Consider the following 24,648-nt stretch of genomic DNA (forward strand, 5'->3'; position numbering starts at 1 on the left):
TCCCACTGTCCCTAGGATATTGAAAATTTCTTTCCATTCTCAACTAGGCTACATAGAGCGCTATGCTTGGAATTCTCCATCTTATAGAGTTCCGAAAACGCTATTCACGTCACCTTTACTAATAAAACTTTATGTGACTTAGTTACACTACCACAAAGCTGCTTACCTATATGCACATGACCCGGAGGGTTTGCATGACCGCATACAATAATGCGCCACACGACCATTTGTGTTTACAAGACAGCATACAATAATGCGCTATAGAACCCTAGGTCTTAACTTCGCAATCTTATGAGAAGTAGAATAAAGATAAGCTGCTTAATGGTTACAGATCGCCCATAGATGGCTCTCTGCTAACCCATTACTCAAAATGGAGTGTAAAATCTGATATGGAGGGCACTTAGTTAGGGATATAGGCAACAAACTAGTGCAATTCCCAATTGGGAAACATTTTGCGCCATTATCCACCTAACATTGACAATATTTAATTCCTTATCTCTACTACACCAGTGTGTTGTTGAGTACTAGGAATAATCAATTTTCTAAGCATCCATCTCTCTTCACAGAGTTTTTCTGAAAAATAACTCAAATAGATACTCGCCACCTTGGTCAAAACTAAAAGCACAAAAAACTCTTATCTAATTGATCTCGACCTCATATGTGCAATGTCAAAAATCATCTCAAAACTTTTGACTTATGGGAGATCAAATAGTCTTGACTCAGATGCGTATCGTAATCTATAAATGTGTCGAGATTGAGGCTTAGCTATCATACCCTCACACATATCTAGTCACAAAATATCATAGTGGGCTAAATGCGCCAAAACAAATGACCTTCTGCGGCTTTCCTACTTACTTGTGCGCACCCATTGCGAACAAAGTTACACATTCACATGAGAGCAGGATGTCATAAGCGAGTGGGCCCGAGAAGGCCTACTCAAACCATCGTGTCATCATCTCATTAATGTGATTAAGTATAATAAGCCACTGGTTCATGACCAATGTCATAAACTAATTCCAATCATCTTAATGTGTGAGTTCTCGAAGATAAGTTTTAAAGGCTTAGGCCCAACTAGGTAATGACTCACGACAAAGTCATATTCACTAGATCATAAAAGGGATGTCATGGAGATATCAAGTGCGCCTAAGTCGCAAATTTAACTAGTAAGTGCTAATCCCCTGCACCTTCAAGTCAATTTTATTCTCCATCTCTTTACTGCATCTAGTTGAAAGATGACGATACTCCTCTTGGCATATCTATTTCTCGCTTCATAGTTACTTGCAATTAATTCTACTATCCACAAGAAGGAGAGAATAAGCTATCAACTATGACAGCTCCAAAGTAACTTAAGCGCGAATTAGGCTAAAGAGTCTAATTCAACACAATGCTCTCGCAAGCGATGCGTCAAATTCTTAGAGTCATTACAACCTTGTCGGCCTTGACCTTTTCATTACTATGCTGCAAAGTTTGCGCTTAGTGGTAAATGTTATTCAAAACGTTAGCCTAGCTAAGGAATTATACAAAGAAGCCCCTCCTCATGTCTCACACTCAAGTGTGGAAACAGTAAGTGTCCAAACTTAGACAAGTTGGCAATGCTAATAGATTTTGCAGCCACTAAGCGCTAATCTTTTCACGTAGTGTTAATAGATTTTGCAGCTTCTAAGCGCTGATCTTTTCACTTCACGTGATATTTCTACGCACACTATTATAGTGTATGAAATTTCGCTCAATCCACTCCCAATAATTGGGTAGAGAGCAAAACACTGCTCATACTAGCTACTCGTCTTACACTTAATGACTAATTTATTTAAGCTCGCATTTCTTGGATGACGTGACTCTTGAATGTTACTTCATCCAATGATGTAACCTTATTTACAAATCAAATTACAAAGTCAATCCGCGCAGCTCATTAGTCAAGATCATATACAGATCTATTGAGGGCTTACTAATTTCATAACTCCAAAACTCGCCAACCAAGACTAGGTAGCGTGCCGCTAACTACAGCGCACACATTAGTTTTTATTGTGCCAAACAAGGCAACAAAACCACGGCGACTTTGAGTCATGCTTCCTTACTTTGGCTCAATTAGGGTTTGACCTAAAGTCTCCAAGACTTTTGCTCATCTAAAGAATGGGATTAGTTTGTTCACATTTGAACATCTCTACTAAGTCTAGGTCAACCAATTTAACTTCCATAAGCTAAATCAATTTAGAGAGAAATTCGCATTGGGATTAATTTGATTAGCATAATATAATTTTGCCGCAAAAATCTAAATTAAATAGTGACAATATTACACAAGTCGCAAGATCGAAAATCCGCTATGCTCGTAATCATCTCTTGCGCCACAAGTGACAATTATCCAAAATTTAGTTTAATTTATGCGCAAAATATTGGTTTTCGGGAGTTATTCTACAAAGATTTCTCTCAACCGAATAACCTCCCACTGACTATGGCATATACAAAGCGTGATAAATTCCATACGATAGCATTTTAATGTAAATCTAAAAGCGTGATAAATTCCATACGATAGCATTTTAATGTAAATCTACAAATAACTCATGCTATATTTATTTAATAATGGAATTCTAATAAATAAATAAATAATCATGCTCTTCTAATTACAACATATTACAAACCCAAAAAAAATATGCTGTATTCAATATTCAGATTATGCCATAATTAAAGTGTACATCATTTTGGAATTTTCTGGAATTTTTCTGAAATATTCTGGGATTTTAAATAACTAATAAACACACATAAAATTAGAAATAAAAAAAATCCAGAAACTGATAAACTGAGACAATATTACCAGTAGATAGTAAACCATTTCAGAAGTCCACAATAAAAATTTCAACCCCAGAAAATTAATCATGCAACACCAGATGCATTTTAAAGCAAAAAAAATGCATTATTAACACAGGAAAAATATTTTATATTTTCGTAAAATTTTCAAAATTTTACAGAATGTAGAAAAATTAATTCTGAGTCTAAGGGTACCAACCATGCTTAAAACAAAGCTATAACGAATAAACTATGGCCAATTAACGCAATTCAGAATTAAAAAACAAACAAACAGAGCCTTAGAGCCAAGCCAGCTGGAAAAACGGCTCGGCTCGGCTCGGCGCCGCTCAGCGCAACTCGGCGCGAGTCGGCTCAAGGAGCGGCTCAGCCGCGGCTCGGCGCTCGGCTCCAGCCCGCGGCTCGGCGCTCGGCTCCAGCACGCGGCGCGCGTGCGGGCGCGGACGGCGCGCGTGCGTGGACAGCGCCGCCGACGCGCGCGTGATGGCGCGTGCAGGCGCGTCAGCAGGACATCCGGCGCGTGGTGGCGCGTGGCTGCGGCGTGGTGGCGCGTGAATGCCACGCGCCGCCTTCCAGGGTTCTTCTTGGTCCGATTTTTGTACTGCCGGACTCCTTTTTCCAAAATAAAATCATTTATGCTCTTAAAAATGACATTAATGATCATAAAAATGAAATATTTTGGATCTCCATATCTTTTATAAATATACACATGATAAAAGAAAGCACGAAAATATCCATCAATGGCTCTGATACCAATGTAAATCAGAGATCACAAAACTTGCAGCGGAATAAAATGTTTAGATCATACCTGATTCGATCTAAAACCTCATGGATAAATCACGTGCTTCCAGAATCTAATCAATCAATCCCAGCAGTGGGGTGATATTACAATGGTGAATATCACCCACAGAAACCACAGTGCAAATGACTTGATCGTTTGTTTTTAGGAGAGAGTCAGTATTTGGGTAGAAAACAAAACATACGTTGTTTTTCCTCTTGGTTACCCATAACCATATATCAGATATATAATATATTTATCTCATTTATCCATTTGTTAAATGAGATAATATCTGATATCTATATCATCTATCTATATCATGATATGATAGATATATATCCTGAGTGACTATCCAAATAGGTTTGAATTCAAATTCAAAACCCATTTGGATGAGGTTCAAAAGGTTCTAAGGGTCATGCCACATGGGCGCCCAATTTCTAACAATGCCATTAGGCCATGTGGAATGCCCTAACCGAGAAATCACTTGCGTCATCCTCAAAGCGCTAGCTTAAGACAACCTTTGCATCAAGCTAATTCAAGTCAGTTTCTCGATCGGCTTTAGGGCTTGGTCAATCCCACAAGGGCATTCTCTCCTTGATCGATCGAAGCCCCACACAACCCTTCACTTACTAGCTTGGCTCTAGGTAGCAACCCATCTTCGGTCAGCCCAATCCATGGTTGTAGTCCAAATTTAGCTTAGCCCGGCCCACTATCGCAGTGTGTCCTTGGCTTGACACAAGATCCAAGTTCACCGCTTAACATAACCCATCATTTGAGGTGAGCTAGTCCGATTGTGCAATCCAATACAAAGGCCAGTGCAAGTTTAGCTCGGTTCATTTGTTCAACACAAAATCCCCTCTGAGTATATATTCAATTTTTAATTGTTAAAACTAGATTTCATCTTATTATGTGGTTTTTGATTTTAATTGTGTGAAGTAGATTTTGCTACAATATACATATATATATATATATATAGAGAGAGAGAGAGAGAGAAAGAGAGAGAGAGAGAGCTTTTGTATCACACGGATTTGGCCCAAAATCAGAGCCTCCTCCTTGTTATTTCCCTCTGTGTGTGTGTGTGTGAAACCCTTTACCTCTCTATAAAATTTGAATATCATATAGTCATTTTTTATTAGATTTGGTTTTGTAATGGTGGTTATGGTTGTAAGTAAATATTGGTATATTCTCCGTGGAAGTTTAAGTGCTCTGATTTAGATCCAACAATTCACAAGTCTCATTGCCCAATTGAATTTTGGGGCTCAATGTTTGGGGTGGTGGTGGAGCCTTGGGTGTCAACGGTGGAGAAAAGATGAGGAGTTGTGGTAGGTTAGAGGATGATGGCAGTAGACCATTAATTCCCTTTACATAGACCAGATTTGCCAAAAAAGAAAGACAAATTATTATTATTATTATTATTATTATTATTATTATTATTATTATTATTATTATTTTGCAACTAGATTAATATAGTAATTTTATTATTTAATTAATGATATTAACTGACAAGGGAGGTAAGTGATAATTCAGAGAATAAAGGGAATGACAAAATGATTTTAAAGAAGAAACAGAGGGGGTGTTAATTTAAAGAATTTGACTTTGCTATGCATGTCGGAAGATTATCTGAACGAGCGGTACAACACTTGTCTATAGCGGTTGTCACCTTTATCAACTATGTCTATCACCTTGTTATCGAACGATCGATAAGCCAAAACTTAGACTATTCAGACAAATTCAAATTCGAATTATACAGCCTTGTTCGTGTTAATTTACCTTTTTTCCAAATTCATATTCCCATGTTTAAATAAATGTACTAGCAACCATCATTGTAACTTTCCTATCATGTTGAAATAATTGTACTATCAACTGCTAATAAAATAAGGGGGAATTACTGCCCAATGGGGGTAGTAGATCAGAAACCTAAATCAGTGGAAGAAGACTGCAATTTACAAAAGCCTTGGATAGTTGAAAATTTATTACAAAAACATGGGAATTTGATATTATAAACAAAGTGACATCGCGGTCCCCTATTCTTCCCCCTTTCACTCTGTTCACTATTTCTAGGTTTCTCTCTCTCTCCTCTGCTCTGATCTGCAACTCTGTCTCACTGTGCTACACATTTCCTCCCTCCCTCTATTCTCTCTTCCTCCATTCACAACTCTCTTTCGGTACGCTAACCCTACGCCGGCAACCTCTCTCTTTTCACTCTCCTTCAGTGCTCCAAGTTGACATTGCAAGCCCAAATTAATCAAGGCCACTCATTGAATTTGAAGGTAATGCATCACTCTCTCTCACAATCTCTCTCACCTTCACCATTGTTGGCATTGATAACCTTTGTGTTGTTTATATCATTTTCCTATGCCCATCAGTTGTTTGATGAAATGCCTAAACGAAAAATTAGTAGTGGAAAATCATTGAACCCTTCACATATTACTTGCACCTACTTTCTATCCCCACTGAATATACATTCATTTTTTTTTTTCATTTCCCTTTTGTTATATTTTTGAATTTTCGCTAGTGGGAGTTATGTTTTCATTTCACTAGGACTACCATGTTTTTATTCCTTTATTGTCATTCTCATGGTCTATATTTATGATCCCAAATATGGATATTGGTAAATTTTTGGGCCCTTCAACACTTGCACCTCTCACACACCACATTTGCTCCCCACACAGACTATACTTGCACCTCACACGAACTTCACTTGTACCCCCTCGTTCTTTTCCATTCTCACTTTCCGTGCCATCATTTCATTCAAAAAACCTATTTTTTACATTAATTTCATCTCGACAAGGTTGGACTTGCACATGGCACCCATTCCTACAGGTATACTTGCCTGTGGATGTTTTTTACCAAATCACCGAGTTATGTTTACATTTTCCTAGGACTACCCTATATATGTATTTGTTCCTTTATTATTATTGTCTTGGTCTATATTCATGAACCCAAATGTGAAAATTGACAAATTTTTGGGTCCTCTAACACTTAACCCCCCCTCATACATTACATTTCACTACAAGAAAATACACATTTGGCGACTAAATTTTTAGTCGCCAAAAGTGATTTTTTAGTCGCCAAAAGTCGGGTTTTAGGTTTTGCCGACTAAATTTTTTAGTCGCCATGTTTGTCGCTGGAAAACTGTCGCGGAAGGTATGGGCGACTAACCCACTTTTAGTCGCCAAAAACAAACTCTGTAGCGACTAAAATTTTCGTCGCCAAAGCTCATTTATATTTTTTAAATTATACATTTGGCGACTAAAGTTTTAGTCGCCAATAGTGATTTTTTTTTAATTTATACATTTGCCGACTATTTTTTTCGTCGCCAAAAGCATATTTAAAAAAAAAAAAAAATTGAACCTGTGTTGCTCGCAGGTTTCGAACCGGAGACATCCCACCACCACCATTCCAAACCTTTTGCCAAACACTCCCTCCACTATGCCACAACATCATCACATTAATATATATGCAATATATATATATATATATATATTAACCGCTATTAATACAAAATAATATTTATAAATATAATTTTTTTAATTCAAATATAATTTATGTAAAAAATAAATTATTTACTAAAAAAAAATTTAGGCCACTTTTGGCGACTAAAACCATTATATAGCCGCCAATTCTATTATTTTGGGCTACTAATTATTTTTTTGTCGCTAAAAAAAAAGTTCCAATAAAAAATCAGCAGTTTTGGCAACGAAACCTATTTTTAGTCGCCAAAAACGTCCCCTTTTGGCTACTAAATTGAATTTTAGTCGCCAATACTCAGTTTTTAGCTACTAATTTTTTTTTTGTAGCCAAAAAGCTTCACTTTCAGTGACCAGTCTGTTTTTAGTCGGCAAAACACCTACAATCGGCGACCAATCTGCTTTTTAGTCGCCAAAACCATCACTTTTGGCTACTAAATTATTTTAGTCGCCAAAAACCATCACTTTTGGCTACTAAACAACCTTTAGTCGCTAAAACCCCTACATTCGGTGACTAAACTGCCTTTTAGTCGCTAAAACCATTGTATTCGCGACTAAAGTCTTTTAGTCGGCAAAAGTGTTCAATTTTGGCGACTAATTTCATTTTAGTCACCATTTCTACTACTTTCAGCGACGAAAAATGAAATTTTGGTCGCCAAAAACGCTTTTTCTTGTAGTATTTGCACTGTATACAGACTTCCCTTGCACCCCTCAATATTTTCCATTCTCACTTTTCATCCAATCATTTCATTCATCCAGCCATCTTTTTTTTTTTTAAAAAAAAAAAAAAGAATCATGTTGGCTACTATCATGTCATTGTTTGATTTGCACTTTACCTATTCATTCTTACTTGTGCACTTTACCTATTTATTGTCATTGTCATTCTCAATTGTGCACTTGTCTATTCAATGTTTATCGAATGTTTTCATTTCACTAGGACTACCATGTATTTGTTCCTTTATTGTAATTATCATTTCTATGCATAACCAAGATATGGAAATTTTCAAATTATTGGGTCCTCTAACACTTGCATTCCACACAAACTGCATTTGCACCCCACACAAACTTCACTTGCACCCCCCTCAATCTTTTCCATTCACACTTCCGTCCAATCATTTCATTCAACCAATCATTATTTTTTAAAATTTTCATGTCGGCTACTATGATGTCAATGTTTGACTTGCACTTTACTCATTCATTCTTACTTGTGCACTTTACCCATTTATATTGTCATTCTTAATTGTGCATTTTCCTATTCAATAGTTATCGAATGTTTTCATTTCACTAGGACTACCATTATTTGTTCATTTATTGTCATTGGCATGTCTATGCATAACCAAGATGTGGAAATTTCCAAATCATTGGGTCCTCCAATATTGTCACCCTACAAAGATTGCATTTGTACCCTACACAGACAACATTTGCACCCCCACATAGCATGCACTTGCACCCGCCAATTTTTTTCCAATCTCTATTCCATTCACTATCCATCGAATCATTTCATGTAAAATGACCATGTCTTTCAATTTTTTTTTCTTATTTCTTTTTTTTTTTTTCTAGAGTACCCAACTTTGCTGTTATATCCTTGATTTACTGTGAAAGTTAATAGTCCCCTTGAATTGTGTTAAGCTTTTACTATTTTCTTTGTTATGCAAATTAGAGGAAGTGGAAAACTCAAAAAGGGAATTAGTTGTTGGGGTAGTAAAAGCTTCAATTTATTCAACATGCAATTTTCTATTGTCAATTTTAAAACTACCATGTTTGTGATTGTTTGACTCTAATCTCACCAAATAATCAACATATTTCTAATTATACTGAATTTTTTGTCTTGATTGTAGTCTTATTAAATCTCCATATGCATTTAGCAAATAAAGATTCTAGGTCTGTCATTAAAGAAGGCTTTGTATATTTGTTGTTTGTTGTTGTGTAAGATTAGAAGAGAATGGTATCATTTAATTTTTCGAGTTTAATTATAATTCTTTCTCCAATTGGGGATAAATTGATTGTTATTAAAATTTTATAGTTGAAATCAATGAATTATTGATAATTAAATCCATGTTCTTTGATGTTTCTTTTGTGATGATTTTGGTTCTTCTATTAGTTGAATGTATTATAAAACAAAGTCAGTCTCTTCATTAGGGAACTGAGGAGAGAAAAGAAAGAAAGAGAAATGTGGTGTTTTCTATTCTTCTTACTTGGATAAATAAGGAAAAAAAACAAATTGGTTCATATTATATTATCCGAATAAGGTCTATTTTTATTTTTATTTTTATTTATTTTATATCTAAAAAAATAGTGTTGGTATTATAAAAAATAGTAATTTGTTGATTTTCTCTCTCTCTCTCTCTCTCTCTCTCTCTCTCTCTCTCTCTTCACTTTTAGAGATTTATAATGAAAATTTTGAGAAAAATTGTTTTTTTTTTTTTAATTTCTTTCCATTTCACCCTATTTTCCCTAACAAGTGATATGAACTATAAGAAATGATTTTTTTATGTTTTATTTTCTCTTCAAATCACCCAATCCAAACGGATTGTAGAGAAATTAGTGTGATTCTATGTACTTTTGAATAGCATTAGATGATTCGATCTCAATAATAAGATGATGTTGTTGTTGAAAAGAAAAGAAAAGAAAAAAAGATCACTTTGCATATACCTTTTTGCTAAATAAAATGACCACCATTTGTCTTTAACTTCAATTTTCAAAATCAAAATGCCACATGAGTTAACAGGATTACCCGAATTCAAATGAAATTAGGAAAAAGTGAAGCATAAATATCATTTCTCTCATAAGAATTGTTACTCCAGATAGGCAACCTAAGAGGGGGTGAATTGAGTCAACAAATAAAAGCTAAAATAATTAACCTAATAAAAATAAAATGCACAACACAAATAAGATATTGAAAGCTATTCAAAATAATCACTAATGTGTGTGTGAGAAATCAATTAAGAGATATAATAAACCAATATAAGAGTGAGAAAAAGAGAAAGCAAATTCAAGATTTATAGTGTTTCGGCTTTAACCCAAGCCTATATTCACTCCTCAAAACTCCACCTCAAGTATTTCCACTATTCTGCAAATAACTTTACACCGGAAAGTTTATTAGGTACTTGTGAGACCTTTATAACGAGGATTTTAAATTCCCCAAAACAAACACCCACCAAAACTGCCCTTGTTTTAGTGTTATAAAAATCCTCAATGTTTTGGTGTTATAAAAATCCTCCAGTGTTTCTCTCTCAAACACTCACAATCAAGCCTATGGGTATAACAACGCCTTATACATGATTTGTGGAGAAAAATGCTTGGAGCATTTAGTACATTAAACTCCTAAAAAGTCGGATTTAAACCAATAAAGCACAAATTTCTTGTATTATTAATTCTCTTTCGATCACCTCTTGTCCCCGACCACCCTCTTTGTAAATTAGTGTAGATCTTATATTTATAGTCTCTCATCTTCATATGATTGTTGGAGGGGAAAAAAACAACCATTGGAGTGGAAAAAAAGGTGTTGGAAACATTCAAGTCACGTACAGAATTTTGAATTTCTGAACCAAGGTGTCGACCCTAAGTGTTTTGCTGTTGACCCTCTAAAATTATATTTTTCTCTTTTGAATCTGTTTTCTCATGTTGACCCTAGCTCGTCCTAGTGTCGACTCTAGCAAAGGATGTAATCCCTTGTTCTTTCTGGTATCAGAAAAACATTTCTAAAACATTTCTAAACATTTCCAAACCTTTCAAGCTTCAATCAAAACACAAGATCAACTCCAAACATCATTAGATAAAGATCATTAGAGCATAAAACAAATATCAAATAAATTGTTCTTAGAGTTCTGAATCTAAACCATTAGAGAGTAAAATACACGCAACCCATAAAATCTTCTCTAATGAAATACTCATGATATACAAATGATAAACATTTATTAAATCCCTATACAGCATAAAGTCATTATATAGTTAAAATAAAAGGATATTAGCAATTCAAACTACATGCTTATCATATACATCATACTATTTTTGTGTCAAATAATGTCAAGCAAATATAACAATAAAACACAATTAATAGACATCATAAAAACCAAGACTGAGGACTAACAAGATTATAGTTAGTTTTAAATTTGAATAGATTGAGCACATTGAAATGCACCGCGACAAAGTAATAAAATTTTTTTTTTTAAAAAAAAGATCAATACAAAGATCTTTTTCGGATATTTCAAACAAAATTAATTACATAATTCGTATCTCATATCTTAAGTCTTATTCCAGGGTTTCTCAAATCAAATTACGTACGACTTCTACATTTTACAAGGCCTAAATTTAAGGAATGCAGCATAAATATTACAAGAAATTTTCACGACTTGTAAAGTTAGATTAACAATATATGTAAAGTCATATAACAATAACAAATTATATCTGCCCGACTTAGACTCATCTTGTTCACCACTCCTAATGACACCTGGTTCTCCGAGATCCAATTCAACAATCTAGTACTACAAGTCAGAAATAACACCTCAAAGAATCTTGAAGTTGTTGCCAACCTCTCTACTGGGTTACTATTGTCATCCAACACGGATGCAATCGGGGACCACAATGAGTATGAGAACTTCGCTTGAATGATGTAATACTCTGTGCTAGTAAACTCCTTAACTTGTGTTTTTAATTAACACTTAGAATATTTTACTTACTAATTTATTTCCTTTGCAATATGTCCAACATGGTCATTCGTTTACACTAAAAGCCGAGATGATAAAGAAATATCTGACAAAGCAAACTCAAAAGTTAGTAGAATACCTTCGTCAACTCAACAATTCGAACAAAAAATGTTAAAAACAACAAGCAACTGTCACCGTGGCCATGGCCAAAGCCTGGAAAGCCAAAGTCCAAGCCAATGGCCTTGCCAAGGCTACTGAAGAGAGGGTTGCCGAAGCCGAGATGAAGTTGATCGAGGCTCTGGCAACTAAGGCCCAAGAAATTAAGGAAGCATATATTGAGGCTTATGAGGAGAGGAAGAACTCCGTCTGGGATAGATATGATGTAGGCCGACAGGTACCACATTGAGGCCGCTTAAGTTACATTTACAGTCTTTGAATTTTGGTTATTTTGTGTGTTTTGTGCAGTTGTATAGATTTGGCAGACAACATGCAAATTCAAGCAAAAAGTGGTGCAAAAATAGATTTTTCGTGCGAGCAGTGAAAATTCCCGACCTGCCACCTCACTGCACGTGCCACCAAGCTCCGCCGCATATCCAGCCCACCATTGCTTGAGTGAAAATTGTGGGCACTCGAGCAACCCACCTAGGGATGCGTGTGTGAAATTTCAAGTTTGTTCTGCTACGAATAAAAAGAAAAAGAAGAGGATACTCCAGGGGTTGGAAAATATTTTAGAGAAAAATGAGAGGCTAGGGTTTAGAAGGAAAAGAACCTGAAGTTTGAAGAATGTCTCCCATGGTGGCTTCTTCTCCCTTCACCTGTTCTCACTCCTCCATGAGTGGCTAAGCTACTATTTCTGGGGTTTTGATGAAACTCTAGCCATATAAGTAGATTTTTCTTAGGCTTTGATTGTGAAACGGTTTGAATAAATGTATGGATGTTTTAGAAGTTTATAATAATTTTTCTTTTCATCTCTTCAAGTATTTTATTCTTTATGATTGTTTAATGCTTTCTATACATTAGTTTTCCTTTGGTTTGCATTCAAGGTATGAGACGAGTCAGGCTACGAGAGACGAGTCGTGTTGCTATCATAGTTTAGAGCAAATGACTCATGCTACTTGGGACGATTTGTGCCTGTACGTTGAATGCAACAATCCTCTTGATCAATGCTTCAAACTTGTAGTTGTGAAATATTGGGTAGTTCAAACCAGATTGCAATTGATGGCCGATGTTAAATCTTATTTATGTGGTTAGTGGTTTATTCTTTGCCCTAGGATTTTCCCAAAAATCAGTATCTCAAACCCTACTTTTACTTGTCAATTCAATTTCTCAATTTCATTTAATTCTTGTTTAATCATGATATCCCTCAATCTTTTTATCAAAATTAATTTAGGAATTTAACAATTAAATTAGTTTAATTTCCCGTTTGTCCCTGTGGATCGATACCTAGACTTACCGTTATTCTAAAGAATTTGGTATAGTTTAGTGTTTATTTTTGGTGTGTAAAATGACCCATCAAATTTTGGCACTGTTACCTGAAACTTCTGGCAAAACTAATTAATTTAAAGTTACATTCCTAAACTGCTTTAAAAAAAAAATCAAATACTTGCAAGCAAAGCGCTAAAAAAAAAAAAAAAAAAAAAAAAAAAACAGCTCAAGTGGAAGTTGGAGACAACGGTCTACACGTCAAGCACCCGTAAGACGAGTAAAACGTTTTAGTTAAACCGCTGTAAGTATTTTCTCCTGTGATATTTTGCTTTCCAAACTTAGTGCACTGGAGTCAGAACTTAGTGTGTGTGTGTGTGTGTGTGTGAGAGTGGTATATGCAGGGGCGTCATTCTTGTCACCCTGAATTGTGGAGTTTGGACCTTGAACTAAAAAGAACTCTAGGAAACTTAGAGCCTCTTCCTATGTTCTTAGGCTTGAATATCCATATCCATATTTCGAGCCATTAGAGATGGCGAACTCAAATGGCCTAAACGGGCCAAACCGAACCCTTAAGGATTATTTCACGCCCACTGCATATACATTACCATCATGCATTCAGTTACCCGACACCACCGCTGCTCATTATGAGATTAAGTCCAGCACCATCTAAATGCTCCCATCATTTCATGGACTAGCTCATAATGACCCCTACAAACATCTGCATGAATTTTTGAAAATTTGCTCTACAGTGAGGATCCAGAATTTCACCAATGAGGCCTTAATGTTGTGACTATTCCATTTTCACTGAAACACAAAGCCAAACATTGGCTAAACTCCTTACCTGCTAATTCTGACACAACATGGGACCAATTACAGCAGAAGTTTTTGGAGAAGTACTTTCCCATTGGAAAGGCCAACCAACTCAGGCGAGCCATCACCAATTTTGCTCAAACTGATGGTGAGCAATTTCATGAAACATGGGAAAGGCTTCGTGACCTTCTCTAACAATGTCCCTACCACCAAGTGCCTGATTGGCAACTTGTTCAAACCTTTTACTATGGTTTAACTAAGCCTGACCGCCAAATGGTGGATTCTTCTTGCGGTGGGACATTCATGTCCAAAAATGACGCTGAGGCATGGCAATTATTTAAGAACCTAAGTGATAATTCCCTTCACCATGCCTTCGTAGCCCGACAAGTCCAGTAACTGGCAGTTGGAACCCTGAAAAGATGGGGCATTTATGAGGTAGGGAAAAACCTAGAGATAGCCTAATAATTAGAGGTATTGTCCCACAAAATGGACTAATTATTAGCTTCGGGACATGCCCCTACACAGCAAGACCAGCTTCAATTTCATGAGGCATGTGCTATCTGTGCGAGCCCTGCTCATGACTTGAGTGAGTGCCCTCTGGTATCACAATTTCCGAAATTAGTCCAACAACATGTGAATTCGGCTCAAGGATCCTCCAACCCGGGTAATGACCCATATTCCAACACATATAATCTAAGATGGAAAAATCACTCTAATTTTTCATGGAGACCTCCTTCACAATGGACTTCTTACAATCCTCCACCACCAAGGCAGAATTTTAATAATTTCGCCAACCAATCTTTCTACAGACCACCACAACCTTACCGGCAACCATAAACCCTGACTGCTTCTCAAGGCAACTCGACTTTTGAGACTTAGGTGTTGGAAGTTCTCTCAGAACTTAAGGGGTTAGCACCAGTAGTTCACTCCCATACTCATTATATTGCCAAGCTAGAGGCCCAATTAGGTTAAATGGCTAACAACATAAATAGAAGAGAGGAAGGAAAATTACAGAGTTAAACTGTGGCCAACCCTAAGGGTCAATATGGGACAAAGGGGTCGAGTAGGAATGGAAAGCACCATGAACAGGTGCAAGCGGTGATCACTTTGAGAAATGGAAGGGAGTTAGAGCCTCGGCCAGTTGTGTCTGATGCAACTAGGGCTAAAAAGGGTGACCACTGTGGTATACCCAATGAGAGCAAGGGCGAGGGAGAAACACATAAGGGGGATGACTTAGTCCCTAGTGCTTCACATGAGTCTAAGGCACCATATGTGCCTAAGGCACCCTTTCCCCAATGCCTTGATACACCGTCCCCTTTTAATAAGAAGGCGACATCCATAGAAACGATGATAGAGGTTTTTATAAAGAGACAAGAGATTAGAATTAAAACCACATTATGAATAATCATTTTATTTTGAACAAGACATGTTTATCTATCAAAATATATCTCAAAGATATATAACCAAAAACAAAAACAAAACAAAAAAAATTATGGTGGAATCGCTTCATGTCCATCAAGAAATCATCAAAACTAAGCCATGGAAAGGATAATAATAAATAAAAACCAAAACATTGCCCAAAAGATTGCTGGGATAGATAACCAGATTACCTTGACTATTAAGTTGATGAACACTTGATACAATAAAACAACACAAAAACATATAAATTTCTCACAAATTCAGCAATTAGGCACAATGTTTATCAAAAACCCACTACATAAAAGCTAATTAAGAGTAATCAACATTTGAACACAAACTTGTATAAGTAAATAGAGAGAGATGGAGAGAAAGAAAGACAGAGATTTGTGGAGAAAACCTTAAACATATACATAAAGAGACCAAATAAAAAAAGAATAAATTTCGATGAAGATTATAATATAATAATCAATGACATCAATCCTCATTCTTCAAGTAATCCAAAAGCCTAATGACTAAAAAGAAAATGTAGGAACTAGACAGTTATATAAAATTGATAGTTTAAGTGATAAAAGGTGAAATTAACTCTAAAAGAGAACAACCTTTTTTTTTTTTTTGTTACAGAAAAATCCTCCCTACCCTCCTGCAGGTCTAAGGCAGTGCCCCTTGCAGAGATCACCAGGGTGTCCTGTTAGCCCTTCCGAGCGAGGAGACTATAACCTGGGAACTTGCCCCGACCTCCCAAGACAAGCTTCGTTTAAGTTAGGACTCGCACAGCAGAGGAGCATTGAATCCACACCAAGTGCTGATTAGACAACTTGAGGTCCAATCTCCTAACCAACTGTGCTTTGCCTAGGAGATTGGCCTAGGGGGGAAGGGAATTGAACCTGTGACCTTGGGGCTTAAACCCCAAGCCTTAACCACAATGCCACCCACTCCTGGGTTAGAACAACCTTATCTTAGTAAGGGTTTGACAAAGTTTCACAAACAGCTTAATCTGCCTTCGTCCAATCAACACCATTTGACTGTGGTGATTTCCATACCTTAGCTTCGTACACACACACACAGAGAGAGAGAGAGAGAGAGAGAGAGAAAGAGAGAGAGTGAGTAAAAAAGAAGCAACGACAATTTCCCAAAATAAGAAAGAGAAGTAGCAGCAAAGAGCTGGAATCATTTGGTGAATCGCTTCTTCGATGAGACGAATCAGAGAAATGAGAGGAGAAAGCAGTGTACCAAGTAAATACCCTTTTTCAGTGAGACAATTGAGAGAGATTGAGACTGAGCTCCTTCAGATTTGCTCCATTACAACTTCTGTGCCTTTTGATGAAACTCTTGGAAGCCAAAGAGCTAGGGTTGGGTAGTCTGATATATTTATTTATTTTTAAATTTTTTTTTTGGCATTTAGTGCCAGAGTTTTTTATTTTTTTATTTTGGCAATACCTTTTTTTAGTTAGATTTCACGACAAAAATTATGTGTCGTGTAAAGTGAAATATGTTCAATGGCAAGCATACGTGTGTCATGTCTATTTAATGTATTAACAGCATGCCTTACACGTGTCGTAAAATGTTTCACTATTTACAACTAACATTGCAAGCCGTAAAAAAAATTAGCGTTATTAGCATTAACGGCGTAGGCGATTGACATGTCATGGTTAGGATATTATTTACGACATGCAAAAAAAGAAAGTCGTAAAAGTGAAAAACTATGGCTTGCATTTATTGTATGTCGTTGATGTGATGCCGTGAAAATCTAATTTTTTTTGTAATGACAAGTTCTAACAATAGTTGTGATAAACAGATCAAACTAAACTTTATTAATGAAACATTGGGTAAAAAACTTCTAATCAAACGTTTAGGTAACTTCTAGATAAACATTGGGTAAAAAACTTCTAATCAAACGTTTAGGTAAAAAACTTCTAATCAAACGTTTAGGTTACATAAGATAAACGAACTTCAAATTGCTGGTATTCCAAGGTCTTGGCATCTTCTTGCCATTGTTGTCTTTTAGTCTATATACTTATGTGCCGGCTACCGAGGTGATCTTGTATAGTCTTTCCCAATTTGGGCAAAGTTTGCCTTTCTTGGGGTCCTTCTTATTGCCAACTACTTTCCTCAAGATGAAGTCTCCCACCTTAAATTCTCTGGGATTGACCTTTTTGTTATAAGCTCTAACAGGTTCTTGTTGGTATACTCCTAGCTGAAGTGTTGCTCCGTATCTTCTTTCTTCAATCAAGTCAAGATCTCAGGCTAAAAATGCTTCATTTTGCCTATTCTCCAGTACTTATGTTTTTATACCTAGGATGGCGATCTCTAGAGGTGTGTGATAAGCCATGGCAAAGGAGGTTTCTACAGTTAATCTTCTCGACATAATCCGATATGCTTATAGTACATTACGCAGCTCTTTTACCCACTTGCCTTTTGCTGCTTCCAATTTCTTCTTAATTCCGTCTAGGATGGCCTTGTTCGTTGCCTCGATTTAGCCATTTCTTTGAGGAAAGCTAGATGTTGAACAGTAGTTTTTAATCTTATACTTAGCACAAAAGCTCTTAATCAACTTGCTATCAAACTAAGTGCCATTGTCTGATACAATGGCCCTTGGTATGCTAAATCTTGTAATGATATTCCTCCAGATAAAGTTCTTGACATCCACATCTAAGATTTTGGCTAATGGTTTAGCCTCTATCCACTTGTTGAAATAATCGGTAACTACTAGGAGAAACATTCTCTGGCCAGTTGCTTGTGGCAGTTGTTTAACCAAATCCATGCCCTATTAGGGGAAAGGCCACAGACTGGATATTGGATTTAGGTCTTCGGCAAGCTCATGTATCAAAGGTGCAAACCTGTTACACTTTTCACACTTAAATCAACCAACAAGAAATACAAACAACACATAACGTCATACTTTAAACCCGAATTTGAATCATACACTGAATATGCCAAAACATAGATGAATTTAATCGATAAAGCAATTCTAACTTTAACTAGCTCACTAAGTTCGCTTTCAATGAGGTTGAAGTGATTGAAAATAATTTAGACGGTAGGTAAATATTGAAATAAACATAAATAATATACGTTTTAGTATGAAAAAAGATGAGAGTATTATTTTTTTCATTCATATTGCTAATGAATTACTAATGAAAAATGATATAATTGTTACATGAATTAAAACAACAATAGTGTCACGACCCAAACCCGTCCCTAGAGGTTAGGATCATAATCGGCCAGTAATCATAAGATTACCTACGGCCTTAGACATAAATCAATCATATTTAACTATATGGGGCCAGAAGTAGAAACAGAAATATAAAATTTGTCCAATGAGCTTGTGCATAATTAGCATGAACAAAAACATCTTATACATTAATAACCCACACTCATACATACATAAGAAATCTCACATGTCCAAGATCATACATATGTCATTAAGATATATACCAAAGCTTATATACATATGTGGTCAAACATGACCAGCAAAAGAAAACAGAAAAAACAAAAGACAAAAGCCTCGTGCATGAGATATCCTTGGCTGACTCCACAAAAACTTGGTATTCCTCCATAGGTTCACTAGGGTTGGGGCTGGATATCCCGCTGCTCACCCGTATACATATATATATATATATATATATAACGAAGTGAGCAAAGGCCTAATGAATAACATTAAAGTAAAGAGGTTATATGAATGAGTTCTAATATACAAATAAAATCATTTTCATAATAGTTTCGTATCATAGCAGAACGAGCTCGGGTCTAATATATGACAAAACGACCTCGGATCCAACATATACAGAGATATAGAGCTGAATAGATCATACTTACCAGAATGACCTTGGCCATTACGCCCTCTAGTCTATTTAATTACAACTATATAATGACCATTAGGTCAACATGTAACAGATACCCAGCCTTATCAGATATACAGACAATCAGATAATCGGAACAACCTTGGGTCCATCTTATCATATATACAGAATGAACTTGGGTGAATTTTAGTTGTACAGAACGACCTTAGGCCCATCATATGTTTTCATACTTGTTTTCATACTTACAGATCGTTTACGAATCAGACAGATAGAAGGCTTATTTATAGCACAAAATCATAAGTTCAGAAAACTTACCATATCAGTAACATTTAGAAAATAAGATACATAAAAATATCTTTACTAAAATATTACTCACAACGATTTTGGTTCTTGATCCGGCTTCGTGAATGAACCTACACAATTCATAACACACATATTGAATCACATTGCTTAATCAGTTCATTACTAACTTATTCAATTCTCTTAGACTTCATTTTAACTCTTTAATTCAATTAGAATACTCAATTCATGCCTAAGAATGCTCAAGAATGAATGAGAACGAAATTATGAACAGAATATGACTTTTCAAAATATGCTGAAACAAGACACTTCGCTTGAGCGCAACATTGGTTGCTGAGCATACCACATGGTCTGCAAAATCTAGGCTCGATGGTCACTCGAGCCAAGGTGAAAAATAAAAAATCAGTTGCCCTAGCGGTAAGTCGGTTGCTCGAGCCAACTGTCAATGTCTACAAAAATATTGGATACAAGAGATGTACGCTCGAGCGACAACTTGTTCGCTCGAGCGATGCGGTCAAATTCTGGGTTTTTCAAAACTGATTTAGAACTTCAAAACATGTATTCAAAGTGTGTAAGCTTGCATGTTGGAGTCAAACATTTGAAAACACATAGAAATACAAGTGTAAGAACTTAACTTGAAATCATAAGCTCAAAAGTATCATGAATTGCCAAATTTGAAACCTAAACTTCCATGCATGTATAAAATTGTGTCCAAACTCTTCAAAACTTGAAATTCAACTTCAAAATTCTATGAATTAAGAATGCATGTCTATTTCAACATTTAATTCCAAACATGGATGACAAACATGTACTCAAAATGATGAAACACCTCATGTTGATGCATGCGTGCATGATCTAGCTCCAAATTCATCTTTGTTATACCATTCTCTTGTCATTAATCTCATAACTTCTTGAATACACATATATGTTAACTTAAACACATGAATTAAAGTTCAAAAGCTCACCTAAGGTCTTCAATTACACATGTATTAGCCAATTCTTGAGTTCTTCTACTCAATTCTCCAACCTCCAAGCCAAATCTCCAAGCTAAAGCCCTCTCTTTCTCTCTCTCTCTAAAGCACTCTCTCAGGTTTTTTTTTTATTATTTTTTTTTTATTTTTTTTTATTTTTTTGAGTTCAAAAATTATGAGTTAACACCCCAATTAACATATATATATATATATATATATATAGGCTAGGTTGGCCTAATTAACTAATCAACATTTAAGCTAAGTAATTAGAGTTTAACTTAATTAATCCAAGGCTTAATTTAATTGATTTAATCTAATTAATTTATTCTGAATCAAATTTTAATCAAACTTCTCAGTAGACTCTAAAAATTATGCCAATCACAATAAACTAATCAATTTCAGATTATAACAGAAATCACAATAGATATCTCTATGGTTAACAGATATGAATAAAAAAATCACATTAAACACATAAATGACATTCAAATTCATAGTAAGCACATAAGCACATGCAAAATTAAAGGATTAAAGGCATAATACGTGACGGGATTGTCACAAAGAGAGACTGTAGTAATTATATCAAAATTATTGAGCTAACTATATTTTTTTCAAACGTCAAGAAAATTGATTGTAATTTATCTTATTTTTTATATGTGACATTCTTAGAAAAATTATTTGTCAATAGGTAGGAGATACAATTTTTGCTATGATTTCTTTGTACAAAAAATATTACACATTTTATATAAAGTAAATTGGTGATAAATCTAAACCAATGAGAGTATAAGGCATTAGATCCAATGGATATTTTTTGTTGGTGGAAAGTCCACCATTTGTGAAAGAGTTTAATGAGAAGCCCCTTTGTTTGTTTTGAAGGACAACTCCAATTTTACATCTTAATTTATCTGTTGACTTTTGTTAACTATCTATTCAAAAAAACAAAAAAAATTCCTACATGCTCAAAATGTTTCCCTATCTATTCAATTTTTTCTTATTTGTTCAATTTTTTTTCCTATGTGTTTAGTTTTTCAAAATTTTAAATCCAAGTTTCAATTATCTATTATTTTGTCTATATAAAATTCTATATGTTCAAATTTTTAGGCTATCTATTTAATTTTTTTCCCTTATCTATTCAAATATCTATCCAAATTTGATTATATGTTCAAATCTTTGAACATCACTATATCATTATAGATCTATCTGTGATATAGATAAAGTTTAATCTATTTGTCTTCAACAACAACAATAGTAGATCTAAAATTGCATTTTTAAAAAAAATAGAACAGAGAGAGAGAGAGAGAGAGCGAGCTATAGAGAGAGATGGGAGATTGCACATAGTTATTGCAATCTGTTTCATCATGTAAATCACTACAGATCCATCTGTTATATAGATAAGGTTTAATCTATCTGTGTTAAACAACAACAACAACAACAACAACAACAACAACAACAACAGATTTAAAATTACGCTAAAAAATAAAATAAACAACTATTACAATTTGTTTCATATTCTATTGCTACGTTTATGGAAATGGCTATCGATGGATTCTACTCCCACAATGACTCAGACTTGTCCAAATCTGTTGAGTCCAACTCCGAAGGCTCTTTTCGATTTCACAACAGATCTGGCCAGATTTGATCGAAATCAAACATCAACAGCCAGTTGATCTCAAACCCTGTCTTGATCTGGTGCGCTACCGACAATTTTCTATTCAGCTATGACTGCGACTGGGACACCCATGCTAGTTGGGTCTTTGCAGTGAACCCATCCTTCATCACCAGCAGTGATAGCACTACGCGTCGCTGCCTTACAGCTGTAGACGTCCCCGAACGCCCCCGGGAGGAACGAGTCCCCCGTTCCGTTCGATATTGGGCTCACTACAGTTCAGACTCTTAATTTGTCACGGTTCTAAATCTGAACCAAAGAGTCCAAATCTAGCAAATTGTTTTGAGAAAACAGATTTTGAAAGAAGTGTCAAACATGGACTGCTTTGCCAGATACAGAGTCGCCACCTAAATATTTTATTTTGGAGAAATTTAGGAAACCTTGACTCGTTTGCCTAAGGCTACGTGTCCGTCATCACCAAAGTTGCCTCGGCTCGGGAACTTGGGTACGATTGGGGAAGGTCATTTCGTGAGCACCCCCGCTCGCCCGATCAAAGATCGGTCTCTACTAACCATGATATCTATTTTTGAAAACATTATGCGTTCTTATTCCGGTTATTAGCCTAGATTTACTATGTGATGCGCACAGCATACAAGTATAGACTGGATCGCCTGAATTGGAACAAAACATTTCAGGTTTGTTTGTTTGAAAATGGTTTGATGGTGCTACTCGCAAGTAGGCTAAGACGTGGATTTGCCACCCTCAGGTGGGCTTAGAAAACATGATTTTGCCACTATCTAGTGGGCTTAAAACACACAGTGAATGAATTGTTCCAATCCAAATAACCCAACCTTCACCCACAAGTATGGCTAAACTATTGTGCAAGAAATGGGCCAAAAGGGAGACAAAGAAGCAAGTGATGGTTTCTGGCCTCAAACAAAGGAGGGCCCTTCAACAAAGTTTAATAGGGGCCCAAAATATGATATTTTACAGTTAGTGACCAAACCCAAAACAGTGCACATGCAAGCTTAAAATACTATGCAAAATAAGGCCTAAAAAGAGGTTTAAACACAAAGAGTAAAAAGGGAGCTTCAAAAAGAAAATGTCCCTTGATAAAACATGAAGAGGGGGTCAAAATAAGGCTATTTACAGTTCAGACCAGAGCCCAAAAATACAAGCACAAGGGGCTAACAAAACATGCAAAAATAAGGCCAAAAGAGGGATAAAGAGGCAAGTGACAAAAGGAAGCCTCAAACAGTAAAGATCCCTTCAACAATGTTGAAGAAGGGCTCAAAATAAGCTACTTTACAGTTTATAACCAAGCTCAAAACATTTTAAAAATAGGCCTAAAATACTATACAAGAAAGAGGCATACGAGAGAGGTAAAGAAGCAAGTGTAAAAAGGAAGCATCAAACAGGGAGAGTCCCTTAAACAAACATGAAAAGGAGCTCAAAATAATACTATTTTCAGTTAGGGTCGGAGCCCAAATATGCGAGAACAAGGAGCTAGGATATAGATCAAAATAAAGCAAGAAAAGAGGAAAAGAAGACTTACCCTTGAAGAACCAATCTTTGACAGCCTTTTGACCAAGTTTGGGGACTCTTAAGCTCTGGAAATGGCCTTCGAGCTGCTGGAATGGAGTGAGGAGGAGGGGTGCTATGGGTTGTAGAGTAAAGGGTGTAGGAATGGTCCAAGAACAAAAGGGTTTTGATGTTTGGAATAGAAGGGAAGAGGGATTGAATGCAAGAGGCCTAGAACCAATTTTTTTAACCCTAAAAACTAAAGGGGAGGGGCTGGTTTTATAGGCAAAGGAGTGGAGAAAATGGGGGAAATTTCAAATTCAAGTTTCCCCCCCCAAAAGGCCAAACCCTCGGACATGGGTGAAGTGCAAAACAAAATACATGGCTGGAATGCACTTGGGACAAGGATCACGGCCGGCCAGCTCAAAAGGGCAAAAAAGGACATTCACCAAATAGGTGGCCGGCCTGCTAGATTTTCTGGCCGGCCTGCTACGTTTCAGAACAAAAAATGCTTCTACCGGAAAGAAAGGTGGCCGTCCGGTGATTGAGAAGTCCAATGGTGGCCATTCAAGTGTCCAAATTGAAGCCCCGAAAGTTAGATTTCCAATGGAGCAAACCTTGCATTAAAATTCCTCCTGTGGAAAAAGGTATGCCAGTTTCCGTGAAGCCGCACAGATTCGGTCCTACCCGGATCCATGCCGAACTTCTCCCAACCTTGTTTTCTTCTCTCCTCTCCTCTTTTCTTCAACTCCAAACCCCTAAACAAGGTGTTTTGAAAGATTATTCAAAAGAGTTCATCTCTCCTTCATTCATTTCCACTTTGTCCTTGCTCGATTTACCAAAAAGCGCGACATTTAACAAAATGCGAGTGTCGGGACATCGTAGAAACTTTATTTTAAAAGAGAGGGTTTCAAGGTCTAAAATCTTTTGATCAAGATTGTTTTGGTCCAAAAAGAGGTATGAAGTTGAGATTTGACTCTCTCTCCTTGCCGAAGAAATTGAACCTTTGCCCTGCGCAGCTTTCAAAACCATCAGTCGCGTCCAAGTCTTAAAGGCGGTCAAAAATGGGGTGTCTACAGTTGCCCCTCTTTGACAGAACTCGAAAGTCA

General features: G+C 36.1%; 1 long non-coding RNA gene across 2 annotated transcripts; it reads left to right on the forward strand.

Annotated features, from left to right (window-relative positions):
* Positions 1-5,473: 5,473 nt before the first annotated feature.
* On the forward strand, positions 5,474-12,670 carry LOC145795282 (uncharacterized). Of its 2 annotated transcripts, none has more exons than XR_014335916.1 (3): positions 5,474-5,847; positions 11,780-12,075; positions 12,159-12,670. It is a non-coding gene; the product is annotated as an uncharacterized LOC145795282 (long non-coding RNA). The 2 variants fall into 2 exon arrangements; XR_014335915.1 differs by having other exon boundaries at positions 5,475-5,847; positions 11,780-12,087.
* The last annotated feature ends 11,978 nt before the right edge of the window (positions 12,671-24,648 follow it).

The sequence above is a fragment of the Camellia sinensis genome, chromosome 7 (assembly GCF_055761805.1).
Source record: "Camellia sinensis isolate YWXY chromosome 7, ASM5576180v1, whole genome shotgun sequence".
Classification (NCBI taxonomy): Eukaryota; Viridiplantae; Streptophyta; class Magnoliopsida; order Ericales; family Theaceae; genus Camellia; species Camellia sinensis.